This window comes from Tamandua tetradactyla, chromosome 17 (assembly GCF_023851605.1).
Source record: "Tamandua tetradactyla isolate mTamTet1 chromosome 17, mTamTet1.pri, whole genome shotgun sequence".
Taxonomy (NCBI): Eukaryota; Metazoa; Chordata; class Mammalia; order Pilosa; family Myrmecophagidae; genus Tamandua; species Tamandua tetradactyla.
Window position 1 is genome coordinate 48,257,668 of NC_135343.1, and position 18,137 is coordinate 48,275,804.

Genomic DNA, 18,137 nt, shown 5'->3' on the forward strand with positions numbered 1-18,137 from the left:
TTGTGTGCCAGGGGCTAGGAACCAACAGAGAAGAGTCCCCAGCCCCAAGCAGCCAATGAGGTTGATCTGGGGCCTGACCTATGGGCTCACTGCTCATGGTCTGGATTTGGATCCTTCAGGCCAGGGGGTATCTATCTTTTCTGCACTGAGCATCACTGGCAGAACACTTCACTCTCTAAGACAGGCCCAATAGTCCAAAAGTAGAATGGTAGCCCACAGCCAGAAATTTGGCCTCAAAATACCTCTCCACATCTTCAATCCTGGCAGACCCTCTAAGAAATATCTCCAATTCGCCCCTTCCCATCCCTATCCACTATGACAGAGGAGGGCAGGCCAGGGTTCCAAACTTTCTGCCCCAGCAGATGGGTATGACCCTGGCAACCTGAACCTTACACATTTAGAGCCCTTTATAATCCGCAGAGCACCTTAAAAACATTATCTTATAGTGCCATGGTTAAGGGTACCAGCTCTAGACTCAATTTGCTCATGTTCAATTTCTTGTTTCACCATTTAGTAGCTACATAAACTTGGTCTAGTTACTTAACACCTCTGTGCCTCAAGTTTCTCATCTATCAACTGGGAACAATCAAAGAACATAATTTAGGGACTGACTGGAGGATTAAGGAAGTTAACCCATGTGAAACATTTAGATAGTGCCTGGTATTTAGTAAGTGCTCAATAAAAATTAGCTAATTTCATCAGCAGCATGATCATCATATTTGGATATCACAAAACCCCATTAGAGAGGCAGCCAGGGATGATATTGACAAGGAAACTGAGGCTTAGAGAACTACGCAATTTATCGGAAGTTACATAGAAGGTAAGGAGTGAAGCCAAAGCTGGAACCAAAGCTGAATTGGCACCCTCTGCCTTTTCTTCACATCTCTCATTGTTACCTCATACATCTGCAAGCTTCCAAAGTTATGCATTTCCTCTAGATCATACTGTCCTCAAAGATTCAGGAGAGCTCAGACCTAACATAAGTTCATACTGTCAATTAACCTTGTGGAGGCCATTTCTTTAAAAAAACGAGAATATTTAACATATCTATTTTAGTGTTATGAACCTCAAACAGGATAAAGCACATAAAACTGCTTTGAAAAAAGCACAGAGGCTATAGAAATGCAAAGAATATTACCTGACATGATACAAGATAGTACCTAAGTCTTAAAATAAAATGTCTAGTAGAATGCTTGCCTGCCATGTAGAAGACCTGGTTTTGATTACTGGCCCAAGCACCACCTTCTTCTCTGCACCCCATCCCTAAAATATAAAAAATTAAATAAAATAAAACATCTAGACAACAAATATTATAAAAAGTTACAGGCAGAAGAAAGATGAGCTGGAAAGAAAAGGGGTACCTGACTGTGCTTTAACTTATATAGAAAGGAAAAGCCTGCAAAACACCGTAAGTTGTGAACACAGTATAAGCAGAGGCAGAATTTTTTTTGCTTGACTGGAGATTATCAAAGAACACTGGTTTAGCTGAAATGAAACTTCTAAATGAGTTCTTCTATCAAACTCTAAGCCTTTTGATGATATAGTCGATATCTAAAAACCTCAACTTCTATGTGAGACCAAAGAAAGAGATGTTTATTTGGTGCAAAATTTATATTTTGGGTAGTGCATTATCTAATTTAACTTGTAGGGTCAGTTTATTCAAACACCATAGTTACATAGAATCTAGAATAGGGCAAGAGATCTTATTGGTTTGTCCAGATCATTGTGGTACCCTGATACATCCAGAGTAATTTGAACAGAGAATTAAAAAAGTATTTGCAAAGTCCCCTTGGGGAACTGGGGAGAAGGGAGGAAATATTAAACCTCCCCATTTGGGGGATTCCTGATATTTTCACAAGCAGTGGGGACAACCAATTCAATAATCTAAACCCTTGATCTTGGGTTTCACCCCTATGAAACTTATTCCTGCAGAGGAGAAGCTAAGTCTATTTATAATTATGTTTAAGAGTCATCCCAGAGAACCTCTTCTGTTGCTCAGATGTGGCCTCTCTCTCTAAGCCAACTCGGCAGGTGAACTCACTGCCCTCCCCCCTACGTGGGACATGACTCCAAGTGGTTGTAAATCTCCCTGACAACATGGAACAGGACCCGATGAGCTAGGACCCCGCATCAGGGATTGAGAAAGACTTCTTGACCAAAAGGAGTAAGAGACAAATGAAACAAAGTTTCAGTGGCTGAGAGATTCAGAATAGAGCAGTTATCCTGGAGGTTATTTTTATGCATGATATAGATAGCTCTTTTTAATTTATGGTATATTAGAGTGGCTAGAGGGAAGTACCTGAAACCGTCGAATTTTATTCCAGTAAGCTTGATTCTTGAAGACAATTATATAACTATACAGCTTTTACAATATGACTGCATGATTATGAAAACCTTGTGTCTGATGATCCTTTTATTCAGGGTATGGATAGCTGAGTAAAAACTAAGGACAAAAAAATAAATAAATAATGAGGGGGGATAAGGGGTAAAAAAGAAATTGGGTAGATTAAAATACTAGTAGTCAATGAGAGGGGTAAGGAGTCTCGGATGTATGAGTGTTTTCTTTTTCTTTGTATTTTTTTCTGCTGGAGTGATGGAAATGTTTTAAAAATGATCATGGTGATAAATATGCAACTAGGTGACAATACTGTGAGCTTCTGATTTTATACCTTGGATGGACTGTAGGTGTGTGAAGATAGCTCAATAAAAATATATTTTTTTAAAACTCTAAGCCTTTGAAGCCAGAGCCCACAATTTTTCTTCTTGGTTCCATGGCCCTTAGTACATGGAGTCAAGTATTTATTGAATAAACAAAAGCATTAATATTGAAATGGACTAGAAAGTAAGTATGAACAAGCAGGGAGACTTTAATATCAGGAAGAAACAGACGGACTTGATACAATAACAACAGGAAGTCAGACTACTTCCTGAGCAGGAGGCTGGCACAATGAAAGCTGTTTTCGAAGAGCAAACTAGTAGCATGCACAGGATGGAGCAGAAGCAGGAACAACTTGCTAAAGACAGGGATGTCGGCAAGGAGCTGCTGCAAAACAGACATGGGATGAAGAGGGTCTGAGGAGAGAAAAGGTCATGAGAGAGAGAAGAGGAAAGAGGCTGATTCAGAGACAGTATCAAGAAGAAAAAAAAACCACTGAGAAAAGGCGCTGTATAGATTAGATGTGGGAAAAGATGCAGGATGCCTGCAGTTTAGGATGGACTCTAGAGACAGACAAACTGGATATAAATGTTGGTTCTCTCATTTCCTCACCTATATGACCCTGGACAGGATATTTAACCTTCTCAGCCCCAGTTACCTCACCTGTAATGAGAAGGAAATCACGTCTACCTTATGGAGTTGTTGTGAGCTTTAAATCAGATTTAAGTAAAGCAGACAGCATCATGCTTAGCACATAGTAGGTAAATGGTAGATATCACCTTTCTCATTATTGAAAGGTTACATCAATGATATGTGTACACAGTAGGAACTCAAATGTTTATGGATAAGTAGATAGATGGATGAATACATAATCGAATGCAAAATCTTGGAGTTTTCAAGCATGCATAATGAAAGAATAATGACTGAAAACATTAACAGAATTGGGGGGGTAAATGAAAAAGAAACAATTTTATTAGGAGATTAAAAAATAAGCCCTGTTTTAGGGCCTTTTCTGAGGCAAATTTAACTTTGCATCCTAGCCATTTCTTTCACTATCGCTTTTTTGAACATGAACCTGTGATACAACCAAAAACAGACCCCACTATCTCCATTTTACAGGTCATGGAACTGAATCTCAGAAGTTAAATGACTTGCCAGGTCTCATGGCCAGAAAATGACCAGCTGTACAGGTAGGTGCGCTTTCTACAGTACCACTGGAGTTACTTGTTCCCTTAGCCAGGAGACAGGTACTCCCTGGATTTTGAGTCCATTTTCCTGCCCAGTGATACTGCCAATATATCCAGGAAAATGGGAACAGAGGAGAGTAAGATACCTGTGATTGCTAAATAGGTTACCAATGGTCTTGGAAAAAATTCCTATCATCAGAAGATGATAGGGAAAAAACTAGATTGTTGGAAATTGAGGAACTAAGAAAGAAGGAAAAACATCTTTGGCACCCAGCCTATAGGTTGTCCACCTTGCTTTTACTGGCACCCCAATATCCTTTGATCTTTTGAACTTCCCATGGCTCATCTCACTTAACTTTTATCCTGGGTTAACCCAACTGCCTGCTTTCCCTGATTCTACTCCTAGAGGAGCTGACTGAAATCTAGGCAGGCTGACAGCAGAGTCCACAAGTTTGAATTAAACTGCATTAATGATTGGGTATAAAGTAGTCTGATTGCAAAGAGACAAAAAGAAACAATTTTAATTAGAGGGTACAGCAAGATCCATATTTTCTTAATACTAGGACAAGGTTGTACATCTTTAAAAGCACTATCAGGGAAGGGATAAATGTGGACAAGTTCAAGAGTCAGGAAGGAAGAAGGTCTGCATACTGTATACTGAGTGAAGAATGAGGACTAGGGGACTGGAAGCTTAAAAGACTGAATTCCAGATAGCCACAGAAACCCAAGAAGACACAGAGAGCCTTTTGTTCCTAGGTTCTACTCCTGTATCTGTCTCCCAGATCTCATACAAACAGGATCCAGACCCTAAATGGACCTCCTTCTACCTCTCTGGCTTATTATTCCCAGAAATGTCTGCAGTCTACTCCAATCTGAACACAGCTCTGTTCCCTCCCAGAATGTCAATCTCTCCCCTGCTAGGCCCATCCTCAAAGGGCACAGACCTCCAAGAGCCAGGAGGGAAAGCTACATAAAATGTCTCCCTTATTCTCAATAAAGGAACTTCTGCAGGGAGGCAACAGGCATCTACCCTTCCCAGTGCCAACAGGAATTCCACTTAGCCTATTCAAAGTTCCCACTGGTTTCTCCCCCTAAATCTACCAGCAAGTCCCTGGCACTAGGACCCTGCAGACAGAGAAGCCTGAGTCTGCGCTCTAAAAAGAGAGATACACCATTTCACAACTTCAGCAAAAGCCAAAGCAGCCAACAAAGCCACCTCGATTCTGCTAGGCTTTGCCCTTTGGGCAGCTCACCAGCCACTACTCCCCAGAAGCAGAACATTCTGTCTTTTCTCTTTTTAAACCCACGTCATCATCTGATCATAATGAAAATCAATTTCCTTAAGCCACCACTCAAAGGCGTATCCATGGCAACCTCCAGAGGAAGGACAAGGAGATGATGCTCCAATGGCTGCAGCAGGAAAAGGTGAGTACGTTTTCCTTCCATCCATGCCATCCGACCATTCTCCCCTTTCATCTAAGTCGGTTGTGCACCACACCTGCAAATTCTATTACACCAAGTGGGAAAACACAAAAGGTAGGTGTTAATCATTCTGTTATTACATAAGATTATAGTTCTGCCTAGTCTCATAACTGAGTGACAGAAAAAAATCTTTCTTTTTTGGGGAGGTGGGGATGAGGACAAGGTCCTTCTTGTTATTCACCATCTCAGGCAACACAGTCTCAGCCTGCAGTACCTGACAAATCACTATCAGACACTTGTCTTCCTAGTCTTAGTGCTGGGAAATCACTCAAGGATTTCAGAGGTCCCTTATATAGTGACAAAAAGCTGCCAACAACTGACACCACTGTCCTCCCCACCCATGCCATTATCATGCTCACAGGCTGTCAGGGCAAAACTTCCTTCTCAGTAGCCCTAGACACAAATCCCTCAAGGCCCACAACGTGAGGACTGGGGTTAAATTTCTGACATCTCTGGTGCCCCAGAGGAAGGAATGCCATTTCTGTAGAGGTAAGAGATTCATCAAACACAAGTACAAGGTAAGCCAAATTAATCCTATTTTCTCCTCTGTAAAATAGGAATAATAATACCTTTCTAACAGGGCTGTTCTAAAAACCAGGAGAGAACAAATAAAGAGCACTTGGAACAGTGTCTGGGATGATGCACTCAATAAATGTTAGCCATTGCTGTTGCTATTATTATTACTGTTGTTGTTGTTGAGGAGGAGGAGGAGGAAGGAAAAGGAGAGGTCTGTAGTGCAGGACTTAATTTGAGATGGGTACTCAACTTCTGGAGCTCGTCTCAAGGCTGCTCTCTCTCCCTTTCCTCAAGGAGTTCCAAGCTTCCTTTACCACTTTTAAGTTTCAATTCCTGCCCAAGCCCATGTTGTGTCCCCAGCCCTCAGCAAATAACTTAGCAGAGAAAGAATATGGAATCTGTTAAGTAAGAATTTCCCTGCAAATTTGGATATGGTTGCATTCATCATTGCCTCTTTCCTTCTACTTCAAAGGAAATGATAACCTCTTTGCAGGGCCAGCCCCTTCACCCTCCTCTGAGGACTTGAGTTAGCAATAATCTTTTCTCTTGTGCCTTCAAGTGCACCCTCCCCAATGGCTCTTATACATTACATGATAACCATGCTCAAGACTTCTATTCGAGAAAGAAACTGTCCCCAGTCTCTGTTACCTCCTCCTCAACCTGCCACCATTGCTAATCTTCCCTTCCCTGCCAAGCTACTCAAAGTGAGTACACCCTCCCTACCTTCACTTCCTCACTTCCCATCCCCTCCTTGATCCATTGCAACCTGGCACCCATATAGGCCACTGAAGTTGCTCACACTAAAATATAAAGAGCCTTGGTAATCATCATCTCCTGACTGCCGACCTTACAGGCTTTTTCCAAGTACATCCTACTCAACCTCCCTGCAACAAATGAGGTCACTGATCCTCTTCCTGGAATGTTCTCCTCTCCTACTTTCCTAGGCAACATTCTTACCTTATGCACCAACCCTTCTCATCTCCTCTGTCACCTTCAGAGGTGCCTGGGAGATTTGGTCCATTCCTACAGTTTCAACCACCATCTACACCTACCACCCCTTCTGAACCTCAGATCCACCTTCCATCTGTCTGCCAAGCACCACAAACACCTCAAGTTCAACATGATACAAAACACACTGGTATCGTCTCCCTACCCCCCCCAAAAAATTCCTCTTCTATATTCCCTCTTTGCTATTGCCACTGCCTTCCACCCAAAATAGAAACTGATTCATCCTCAACAACTCTCTCTCTTGTTCTCAACAACCAATTAGTCATTAAGACCGGTTAACTCTATCGCTAAAATTTCTCTCAGATTCTTCCCCCTTTTCCATCCCCACTGACCTAAATCTATTGCAGCCCTAACCTACGTCTAGGCTATTATTATAACAGTCTCCTAATGTCCCTGACACAGGTTCTCAGTCTTTAGTCTGTTTCCACAGTTAGATCCCAAGATACAATCATGTCTTCATGTGCTTAAAAACTTCCAGTGCCCATAAAAAATTGAATCTTCTTAGCATAGCACTTCAGGCCATTTAAAACCTGGCCTATTGTGAAACCCTTGTGTTTGATGATCCTTTTATCTAGGGTCCGGACAGATGAGTAAAAAATAGAGATTAAAAAATAAACAAATAATAGGGGGACAAAGGTTTAAATAGATAGATAGATAGATAGATAGATAGATAGATAGATAGATGATAGATAGATAAAATAAAACCTGGCCTTAGGGGTACATGGGTAGTTCACTGGTAGAATTCTTGCCTGCCATGCAGAAAATTCAGGTTCAATTCCCAGCCCATGCACTTCCCAGTGGCTCTTATACATTATCTGATAACCATGCTCAAAACAAAGAAAGAAATAAAATTTTTTTTTCAAAAAATGATGCTGCAATAACAGGATACACATATGGAAAAAGAATGAAATGTGACCCCCAACAAACAGCACACAAAAAACAAACAAAAAAACCCTAGGCAGTACACCAGTGGCTCAATGGCAGAATTCTCACCTGCTATGCTGGAGACCCAGGTTCAATTCCCCGAGCCTGCCCATGCAGGAAAAAAAAAAAAAAACTGGCCTCATTTACAGTCAGTCTCATCAATCACCTCCCTCTTGATCTTAACTTTCTCTTACACTCCAGCCACTTGGATCTACTTACCTTTCCCTTTCTTCCTCTTTGCAAATGCTGCAAATGTCACGAGGGTCGATTCTCCCCTCTTATCCTTCAAGGCTCAGCTTACTTATCACCTATTTTCTGAAGATTCCCGATTGTCCACATAAAGCTAGTCAATTCCTTTCTTTGCCTTCACATAGCACTTTGTACCCACCTCCATTACAATAGCATATTTTACTTAAAATATTGTCTTCCTTATCCCATCATGATACCTCCAGAGCAGTTTTATTCATGTCTGTATCCCAAGCACTGAACACAGTGCTTTGCACAGAGAAGACACTCAGTGTTAAATGAATGACAGGATCTAGAGATATAAACTGGCTCTGACAACTTTCCAAGAGAGTAGCTCCACCCTCAAACACCACCAACACAGAGAAATTAATGGTGCAGATCTTCTAGGAAACAGCTTAGATGAGACTCTGGGGGCCGTAAGTATCCTGTCTCTGCGGCAGTGAGGCCCTAGAGACCTGAGGGAATAGAAAGGAGCTTGGAAGGTCATACTGGACACTTAATCTGTCCATCAGTCAAATGCAACTGGAATCTGCCTGAACTTCAAAAGGACAATGATGTAAAGCCAAAAATGGCAAGGACCCTAAAATGGATTTGAACTAATCTACTGAGCACTTACCTCCTCAGGAGACACCAAAGACCCAATTATCATGTTCCTTGGCATGGGACAGACAGCCTAAATCCCCACAGCACCACCCAGTAGCTGCGGACAGGTCAGGCAACCTGGGAATCCTCGACCACAAGCCCTCCTGACCCAAACCTCTAGGCAGTCACTAGCTATGGCACACCTGGCAGAGTGACAGGTGTCGATGATATAATGATTCTCCCAACCACTCTGACCCCTCCCTAAAAACTTCTCTTTCTTTGTACCCTCGTATTCAGTCAGGCCCAGCTTACCCATCCTTCCTTTCACCTCCACTACCACCATCATCACTTTGCTCTGCCATTTACAAGCTTTGAGAATGAAAGCAAATCATTTACCCTCTTTGACGCCTCATCTGTAAGAACTGCTCTGCCTGTCTCACAGGATTATCAAATCAAATGAGAGCATGCCTGGGAAGTTCTGTAATCTATAAAGTATTATACATACATACAAGGCATTATTATTATTATCATCAACTAAGAGCCCCTCTAACTGATATGTGAAGCATCTCAGGCTCCCTACTTGTCTCCTTCCCTACTAACTATATTATACTTGACAGTAAGACAAATACATACTCTTAAATAGTGCTTTGTCCATATACTCACCTGCCCCAAAACTTTCACTGACATTACATTCCCTACAAAATCGATGTCAACTCCTGGTATGAGTATACTACCTAGCACACAGTGGGTATTCATGGTGTGCTGTACTGGCCAGCAAGGCCTTCCACAATCTGAACTCAGTCTTACCTTCCATTTCTCTATTACAGGACACCTTTACCTCAGCTACCTTCATCAAATACTCCTGGATCTGACATCTGCAGTCTCAACTCTGCACCACTGTTCGCTGCTTAGGATGTCTTCCCTAGTCAGGCCCCCCATCCTTCAAAATCCAGCTAAAGGTTCACTACACTGTATGTACAACAAGGGCTAAATTCAACAGAAGTGTTTGAAACACCATGGAAGAATGAAGGATAATAATTCAGCTGAGAGAAAACTTAGTAAGAATAATTGTCTTCTAATACTTTTTAAAGAGGGATTACACATTTTCCCTGCTTACTTCTAAGAAAAACCAACAGGATGAAAGCTGCAGGGAGATGTACTTCAGCAATATAAAGAACTTTCTTATTGAACTATCCTGAAATAGGCTGTCTCTTACTATTAAGTTCCCCATCACCAAAAATGTTCAATCCCAAAACAGCCATTTGGCAAGGATAGAGTAGATGGAATCTAAGTATCAAAAGTGTGACTGGACTAGAATCACAGCCTTTTACATGTGAAAGGAACTTTAGAGATCTTCTAATCCAGCCTCCTGGTTTATAGGCCTGCACAGGTGAATTCACTCATCCAAGGGAGCAGTTCTGGGGAGCAGGGAGCAGTGCATGGTCACTAACTCTCAACTGAGTGATCCACACCTTTACTATTCATAATGTGGTTCACAGAACAGCAATCTTTCATCACCCGGGAGCTCATTAGGAATTCAGAACCAACCAGAATCTGCATTTTAACATGACTCCCAAAAGTTTGCCTCAGTCAAGTTTGTAGAGCACTGGAGCACTGGTATACACTACCTCTTCCAAACCCTGAGTTTCCAATTCTCAAGGTGCATTTCCCAAACTGTTCTAAGCGCTGATAGAGACCATGAAAAAACACTATTTCCCAGTCAAATGTGGGAAACGCTCCACACCATAACCACAGTTGGAGATGTTGATAAACATCATCAGCATACCAAGGCTCTGAAATGTTCTGCAGTAAAGAAAACTTTGTTTAACCATGACTTTTCCAAACAGAATTGAACACAAAATGCCTTTTTTTTAAAGTTACCATTACCTCTTTCTTAACGTCCCGTGGGGCAGGTTTTGGCTGTACACCAGGTAAAGAATGACAAGCTCTACCTCATAGCTCTCTGACTCAGTACCTTAAACACAGGGGGTTAGTAAATAGTCGATACGGACCTGCTACTTTCACTGAAGGGTAAGTTTCCAAATCACTGTCTCTTTAAAAACAGTCGAGTTCCTCCTCTGTGTGATTTAGATGTGGTTTGTCTAAAGGCGAAAGGGATGCTCAAGATTCTGCTCGCTAGGGCGGACCCCAGGAATATCCCGGCCCCATGCTTGAGTGCTCCATGATTTCTGTTGTTGTTTGTTTGACATAAAACTTCTCAACCACATGCCCACAGAAAACCCGTGGCTCGGCTTGGGTTCAGGGGTGCCTCGGACGCTCCCAGGAAAGGAGGGAGACCCTGAAGCCCCGAAGAAACCAAGAGGCACAGCCACTTGGACCCGGGGAGAACACCGCCAGGATGAAGATCTCAGGTAGAATGGGAGAGTTCTCTGATAGGGTCAAACACTCAGGGGGTCCCCGGGCGCGGGAGGGAGCCCACCCCTGCGCGGCCCATATCCCTGCCAGCCCCGGCCCCGCACGCAGGGCTCCGTGCAGCTCCCCAGGCTACTGCCAAGACTCCTGCCCGCGCCAGGAACCGCAAGGATGTGCGGGGCGCGTCGGAGGACACCACTGGCAGGGTTGCCGCCGCCGTACCTGTCCTGTCAGGGGCTCCGCGGCCGGTTCCGGCCCCACCGCCGACCGCCGCCCAAGACCTTATCCGCCCCGCCCACTCCGCCCGCCCCACCCGCCTGGGCTGCCCGATGCGCCGCCGACCCCTGCAGGACCACCCAATAGCCTAGAGCCCCTCGCTCCGAGTCCTGGAGGCGCTCTGGGTCGGGAAATAGTTCCTCTCCCCCACAGTTCAGCCGGGGTTGAGAACTGGAAGCAGAGCGCGGCCGAGGAAACATCGATCAGGCACAAAGCTGGACACCTGGGGCGGAATCTGCGCACGCGCATTGTGCCTGGGCAGCCGCCTAGGACCACAGGAGAGGACCGTCGTAGCGAGCGCCCTCTGCTGGCAGAATAGAGACAGCGCAGAAGGATCGAAGGACCCATTTGCTGGGGGCCAATGGGTCACCCAGAAGGTGGCTAAGCTTTTGAGTGCTAAGCTGGTAATTAAAATACTAGTGATAAGCCACATCTCGTCGTTTAGCCTGAAGAGAAAATTAAAGTTTGCTACTACTTAGGGTTATCCATCATTTGGGGAAATAGCCATTCTCATGCCCTAATGATGGGAATGTAAAACAACACAAAAGTACTTAATGGCATTTTGGCACTTTTTTATTAAAAAAAAAAAAAATTAAAAAGTGAAAAATCAACCCCTGTATCCAGTTCATTTTTGACAAGCGTGTCAAGTCCATGAAGTGGGGAAAGAATAGTCTCTATAACTAATGATCTAGCAAAACTGAATATCTGTGCAGAAGAATGAAAGTGGACCCCTACATCTCACCATTTAACTTAAAATAGAGAACTCAGAAACAATTGAAAATTCATGTCCTCAGTCGCAGTAGCCACATTTCAAATATTCAATAATAGTATGTGGCCAGTGGCTGCCACACGGGACAATGCAGAGCTAGACCTTCAACTTGTCTGCCCTCTTCCTGTTACACTTTTATGAAAGGGTCTGGCACCTCCGGAAGAACGTCAGGCACAGTCATTACAGCCTGTCTTGTCGGTCTAATAGAGTATGAGCAGATAGGGTGTGTGAGGAAGAGCCAGACCTTCTGTATCACACTTCCTTCTGAGGGTTGGGGGCAAAATGAAGACTCAACGGATGTTGAAACTTGTGTGATAAGAAGAACCCACAATATGGGATAAACCAAACAACTATAAAAAAGCCTCTCTTACAGTTGAACATGCAAGCTCTTTTGTAGAAATTCATGGGGAAAACCCTATCTACAGATGGAGATGTTTTTGTTAAAACAAAGACAGATTCTTGAAAAGAATACAAGAGCTCATTACATTCTCTGAAAACTGGAAGGACAAGATAACCAACATCTCTGATTGTAATCAACATCGTCTTTCAACATAACTAGACTAGTAAGGAAATAAAAATATATAAAAGGCATGAAATTCAGAAAGATATTGAACTTTCATTTTTCACAGATGATATGATCTATATAGAAAAGGCCAAAAGAATCAATAAATTATTAGAATTGATTAAAAATATTTAATAAAGTAGTTGTGTAAAATCAATATATAAATATCAATTGTATTTCTGTGAATTGCAATAAAGAGTTGAATAATATAATTTTTGAAAATATGCTAATACATCTAGCAATAAAGCAAACAAAAGATATACAATCCAAAATTACAAAACGATGTTTAAAGAAATCCTGACAATACAAAGATATTACATTCATGAACAGGAATATTTAATATCAAAGAAGTTAGTTATATATATTTATATATAATGAAAGAATTCCAATAGCATCCTATCAGGATATTCTAGGAACCAACAGCAAATTATCAAATTTACAGGTGAGAACAAAGGTCCAAAATAGTCAGGAAACTCTTGAAGAAGAACATTGTTGGAGGGTGTTAATTTTTAAAGTTATAGTAATTAAGGCACTGTGGTATTACTGTAAGGACAGAAAAAAGACCATGAGAACAAGAAAGAGTTTAGACTTAAAACAAATGCACACATATATATGATAACTTTATATATAACAAAATTTATATTGCTGACCATTAAAGAAATGATAAGGCTGTTCAAAAAACAGTGCTGGAGGACTCCTGGGATGAGCCTGGACCCACCATCATCAGAATGAGAAAAAACCTTCTTAACCAAAACAGGGAAGAGAGAAACGAGACAAAATAAAGTCTTAGTGGCTGAGAGATTTCAAACAGAATCAGGAGGTTATCCTGGAGGTTATTCTTACACATTATATAGATATCCATTTTTAGTTTATGGTGTATTGGAGTGGCTAGAGGGAAGTACCTGAAACTGTTGAACTGTATTCCAGTAGCCTTGATTCTTGAAGAAGACTGTATAACTATATAACTTGTAAAATGTGACTGTGAGATTGTAAAAACCTGTGTCTGATGCTCCTTTTATTCAGGGTATAGACAGATGACTAAATAAATAAAAGGGAGAGATAAAGAGTAAAAAATTGGGTAGGCTGGAATATCGCGGGTCAATGAGAGACGGGTAAGGGGTATGGGATGTATAAGTTAATTTTTTTTCTTTTTATTTCTTTTTTCTGGAGTGATAAAATTGTAAAAATTGATCATGGTAAAGAATACAAAGCTATATGATGATTGTGAGTCATCATATAATATGGTTGGACTGTACATGTGTAGGTATTTCTCAATAAAAATATTAAAAAGAAAAGAAATGGTGCTGGAAAAATTGGTTATCTAAATGCAAAAGACGAAAAGGAAGGAAGGGAGGAGATTCAGAGCAGAGAAGAACGACAGAGCCACGAGAAAGCCACAACAGAGAATGCCACAGAATCATGAAGCAGAGAGTCCACCAGCCAGTGACTTTTGGAGATGAAAACGCCTCCTGGAGAGCTGGAGAGGAAGCTAGCAAATGACACCGTGTTCACCATGTGCCTTCCAGCCGAGAGGGAAACCCTAACCATGTTTGCCATATGCCTTTCCACTTGAGAGAGAAAGCCTGAACTTCATCGGCCTTCTTGAACCAAGGTATCTTTCCTTGGATGCCTTTGATTGGACATTTCTATAGACTTGTTTTAATTGGGACATTTTCATGGCCTTAGAACTGTGGGCTTGCAACTTTAATAAATTCCCCCTTTTTAAAAGCCATTCTATTTCTGGCATATAGCATTACAGCAGCTTGCAAACTAGAACAAAACCTTAAGGATGGTACACTTCCTCAAAACTATGGAAAACAGCCCATTAAGACACAGCTTCAAAAAATCCATAGGATCACTTCTCTGCCTTTTGGCTAAGATCAAGTGTATCTTGTTTAGATAGCAACCTTTTAAATTCTTGCATTTTAGTAAGAAAGCTACCTTTTTATGGATGTTAGCAGTGTATTGACCAAACATTTGTAAACTGTCTATTTGGGCAGGTAAAATTATGTAACACTGTGTTTGAAACAGGGGAAATTGTTTTTTCCTTTTTTTTTTTTTTTTATTAACTGTGTAAAGTCCCTCACATTACAGCAGTGTACCTTGTGCCACTGAATTCCCAAAATGTACCAATTTTTTTTTTACTCTGCTTCAGATAAATAGAAAAATAGTTATACTATTGATCTTCAACTTTGCCATTCATGCTCCTATGCACATTAGGCTAGGTATTCCATTTTGAAAGCATGAGCTTGTCTAGGCCTTTGAATGATGTACGCCAATCCTGGGAAATGAATTTGGATACTAAGTATTGCTCTCTACAAATAACTGCCCCCTCGTTTTAAAAAGAACAAATGAACAATGAAGCCGTTTCATGATCTGATCTGGCTGGCATTACAGGAAGCAAGACAGTGCTAATTATTTTTAAATGGTTACATAAGTAGAGCTGAATTGTAAATCTTCATTCAAGAATGTGTTTAAGATTAGGAATAAGTATCAGAACTATTGGTAGAGGAGAAAGAGTGGGTTTGGCTTAACGGATCTTTTATGCCCTATGATCTATCCTTTCCTTAAAAGTTTTTTATGAAAACGTGGAAAGATCATTCTATTGCATTCCCCCATCCTTGTTTTTTTTCCCTGTCCTTGATTTTTAAAGAACAAATCCCAAGCCCTATAAATGGCTTGTATTAGACTTTTACATTTGAATTAAAGATGATTAAACATGAAAAAAAAAAAAAAAAAAGTAGTTCCTGGCACCCTTCTTGGCCCCTCCGTCACCTCCTGCCCAGTGCAACAAGGAACTGGCCTGCATTCCCACTGTGGGTCTCTAAACTTGTTCCCGCTGAGAAAGACTGACCTAGGAAACTCCTCACTCATCCACCCCACCCCCCAAGTCAGAATCTGCCCTCCAGGCAAAGGCAGCTTGGGACAGCCAAAACAGTTTAAGAAACAATTAAGTTAAAAGGCCTGGGACAAAGGCTTACCTGCTTCAAATCCTAAAGCAGACCATCCAGGAAATGGAGAAAGCCTACTTTAGGGAATAGAGGTGTCATTTGAATTCCTGTAAACAGGAGAACTCCTAAGGCCACTAGCTAGCAAAAGCTTGGAACAAAATGCAAGCTTCAGATTTGAAAGGAGAAATAGATGGTTCTACATTGATGGTAAGAGACTACAATACATCACTTTCAATAATGGCTAGAACAACTAGAGAGAAGATAGAAGACTTATATACTATAAACCAACTAGACCAGACTGACCAGCACAGAACGCGGCACCCAACGGCAGCAGACTGCACATTCGTGTCTAGCGCACATGGACCCTTCTCCAGGATAGACTATATCTTAGATCAAAAAACAAGTTGCCATAAATTTTTAAATGTCAAAATGATACCAGACAGACTCTTCCTTCCCAGTCCCTCCCCTCCGCTCCACCTTCCCCACTCCCGCTCCAGCCCCGGCGGCCGCGCGGGCGGAGGACGCTGTGGAGTGAGGCGGCGGGGCCCGGGGCCGAGGCTGAGCAGGAGCCCAGGCGGCGCTTGGAAGGGGCGGGGGATCGAGCCCACAGCCGCCCCTCCCAGGGGGTGCTGAGGAGGTAGCTGTAACTACTCAGTAGTGCAGCCGTGAAATCCATGCTTAATAAGTCGAAGAGCACTGTTACAAAAGTAACAGCTGATGTCCGCAGTGCTGTAATAGGAAATCCTGTCACCAGAGAGAGACATTCAATGTTGGTCGACACACTGCCAGCGGTGGCAATGGACTAGCTTGGAAGATTTTTTTTTTTTAATTTTTTTATTAATCAAAAAAAGAAAAGAAATTAATACATTTAGAAATCATTCCATTCTACAAATGCACTCAGTAATTCTTAGTATCATCACATAGATGTATGATCATCATTTCTTAGTACATTTGCATCGATTTAGGAAAAGAACTAGCAAAACAGCAGAAAAAGATATAGAATGTTAATATAGAGAAGAGAATTAAAATAATAATACTAATAATATATATATATAAAAAGGAAAAAGAAAAAAAACAAAAACAAAAGATACAAACACACAAACAAACAAAAAACCATATTTCAGGTGCAGCTTCATTCAGTGTTCCAACCTAGTTACATTACACTTTGGTATTATTGTGCTGTCCATTTTTGAGTTTTTGTATCTAGTCCTGTTGCACAGTCTGTATCCCTTCAGCTCCAATTACCCATTATCTTACCCTGTTTCTAACTCCTGCTGGTCTCTGTTACCAATGATATATTCCAAGTTGATTCTCAAATATCAGTTCACATCAGTGGGACCATACAGTATTTGTCCTTTAGTTTTGGGCTAGACTCACTCAGCATAATGTTCTCTAGGTCCATCCATGTTATTGCATGCTTCATAAGTTTAGTCTGTCTTAAAGCTGCATAATATTCCATCGTAGGTATACGCCACAGTTTGTTTAGCCACTCGTCTGTTGATGAACATTTTGGCTGTTTCCATCTCTTTGCAATTGTAGATAATGCTGCTATAAACACTGGTGTGCAAATGTCCGTCTGTGTCTTTGCCCTTAAGTCCCTTGAGTAGATACCTAGCAGTGGTATTGCTGGGTCGTAATCCATTCTGCCATTCTATGTCTTTTGATTGGGAAATTCAGTCCATTAACTTTTAGTATTATTACTGTTTGGATAATATTTTCCTCTACCATTTTGGCTTTTGTATTATATATATCATATCTGATTTTCCTTCTTTCTACACTTTACTCCATACCTCTCTCTTCTGTCTTTTCGTATCTGACTCTAGTGCTCCCTTTAGTATTTCTTGCAGAGCTGGTCTCTTGGTCACAAATTCTCTCAGTGACTTTTTGTCTATAAATGTTTTAATTTCTCCTTCATTTTTGAAGGACAATTTTGCTGGATATAGGAGTCTTGGTTGGCAGTTTTTCTCTTTTAGTAATTTAAATATATCATCCCACTGTCTTCTAGCTTCCATGGTTTCTGCTGAGAAATCTACACATAGTCTTATTGGGTTTCCCTTGTATGTGACAGATTGTTTTTCTCTTGCTGCTTTCAAGATCCTCTCTTTCTCTTTGACCTCTGACATTCTAACTAGTAAGTGTCTTGGAGAACGCCTATTTGGGTCTATTCTCTTTGGGGTGCGCTGCACTTCTTGGATCTGCAAATTTAGGTCTTTCATAAGAGTTGGGAAATTTTCAGTGATAATTTCTTCCATTAGTTTTTCTCCTCCTTTTCCCTTCTCTTCTCCTTCTGGGACACCCACAACACGTATATTTGTGCGCTTCATATTGTCATTCAGTTCCCTGATCCCCTGCTCAAGTTTTTCCATTCTTTTCCCTATAGTTTCTGTTTCTTTTTGGAATTCAGATGTTCCATCCTCCAGTTCACTAATTGTAGCTTCTGTCTCTTTAGATCTACCATTGTAGGTATCCATTGTTTTTTCCATTTTTTCTTCTTTGTCCTTCACTCCCATAAGTTCTGTGATTTGTTTTTTCAGATTTTCTATTTCTTCTTTTTGTTCAGCCCATGTCTTCTTCATGTCCTCCCTCAATTTATTGATTTGGTTTT

At 41.4% G+C, this 18,137-nt stretch overlaps 1 protein-coding gene and 1 long non-coding RNA gene across 4 annotated transcripts in view; one reads left to right on the forward strand and one right to left on the reverse strand.

The window, feature by feature from the left end:
- DCTN1 (dynactin subunit 1) overlaps positions 1-11,283 on the reverse strand; it is a 30,970-nt gene extending 19,687 nt beyond the window's left edge. The window contains exons 1-2 of one of the 3 annotated variants that reach the window (XM_077134608.1): positions 11,197-11,237; positions 10,614-10,703 (exon numbers count right to left, since the gene is read on the reverse strand). The gene's annotated coding sequence lies outside the window, so the exon portion shown is untranslated. Of the gene's footprint in view, positions 1-1,197; positions 1,264-10,613; positions 10,704-11,196 lie in introns of all 3 variants that reach the window. The other 2 variants (XM_077134607.1, XM_077134606.1) reach the window with 2 other exon arrangements.
- LOC143661035 (uncharacterized) lies at positions 3,774-11,803 on the forward strand. Its single transcript, XR_013164393.1, has 5 exons — positions 3,774-3,846; positions 5,189-5,268; positions 9,429-9,659; positions 10,838-10,973; positions 11,404-11,803. It is a non-coding gene; the product is annotated as an uncharacterized LOC143661035 (long non-coding RNA).
- Positions 11,804-18,137: the final 6,334 nt, after the last annotated feature.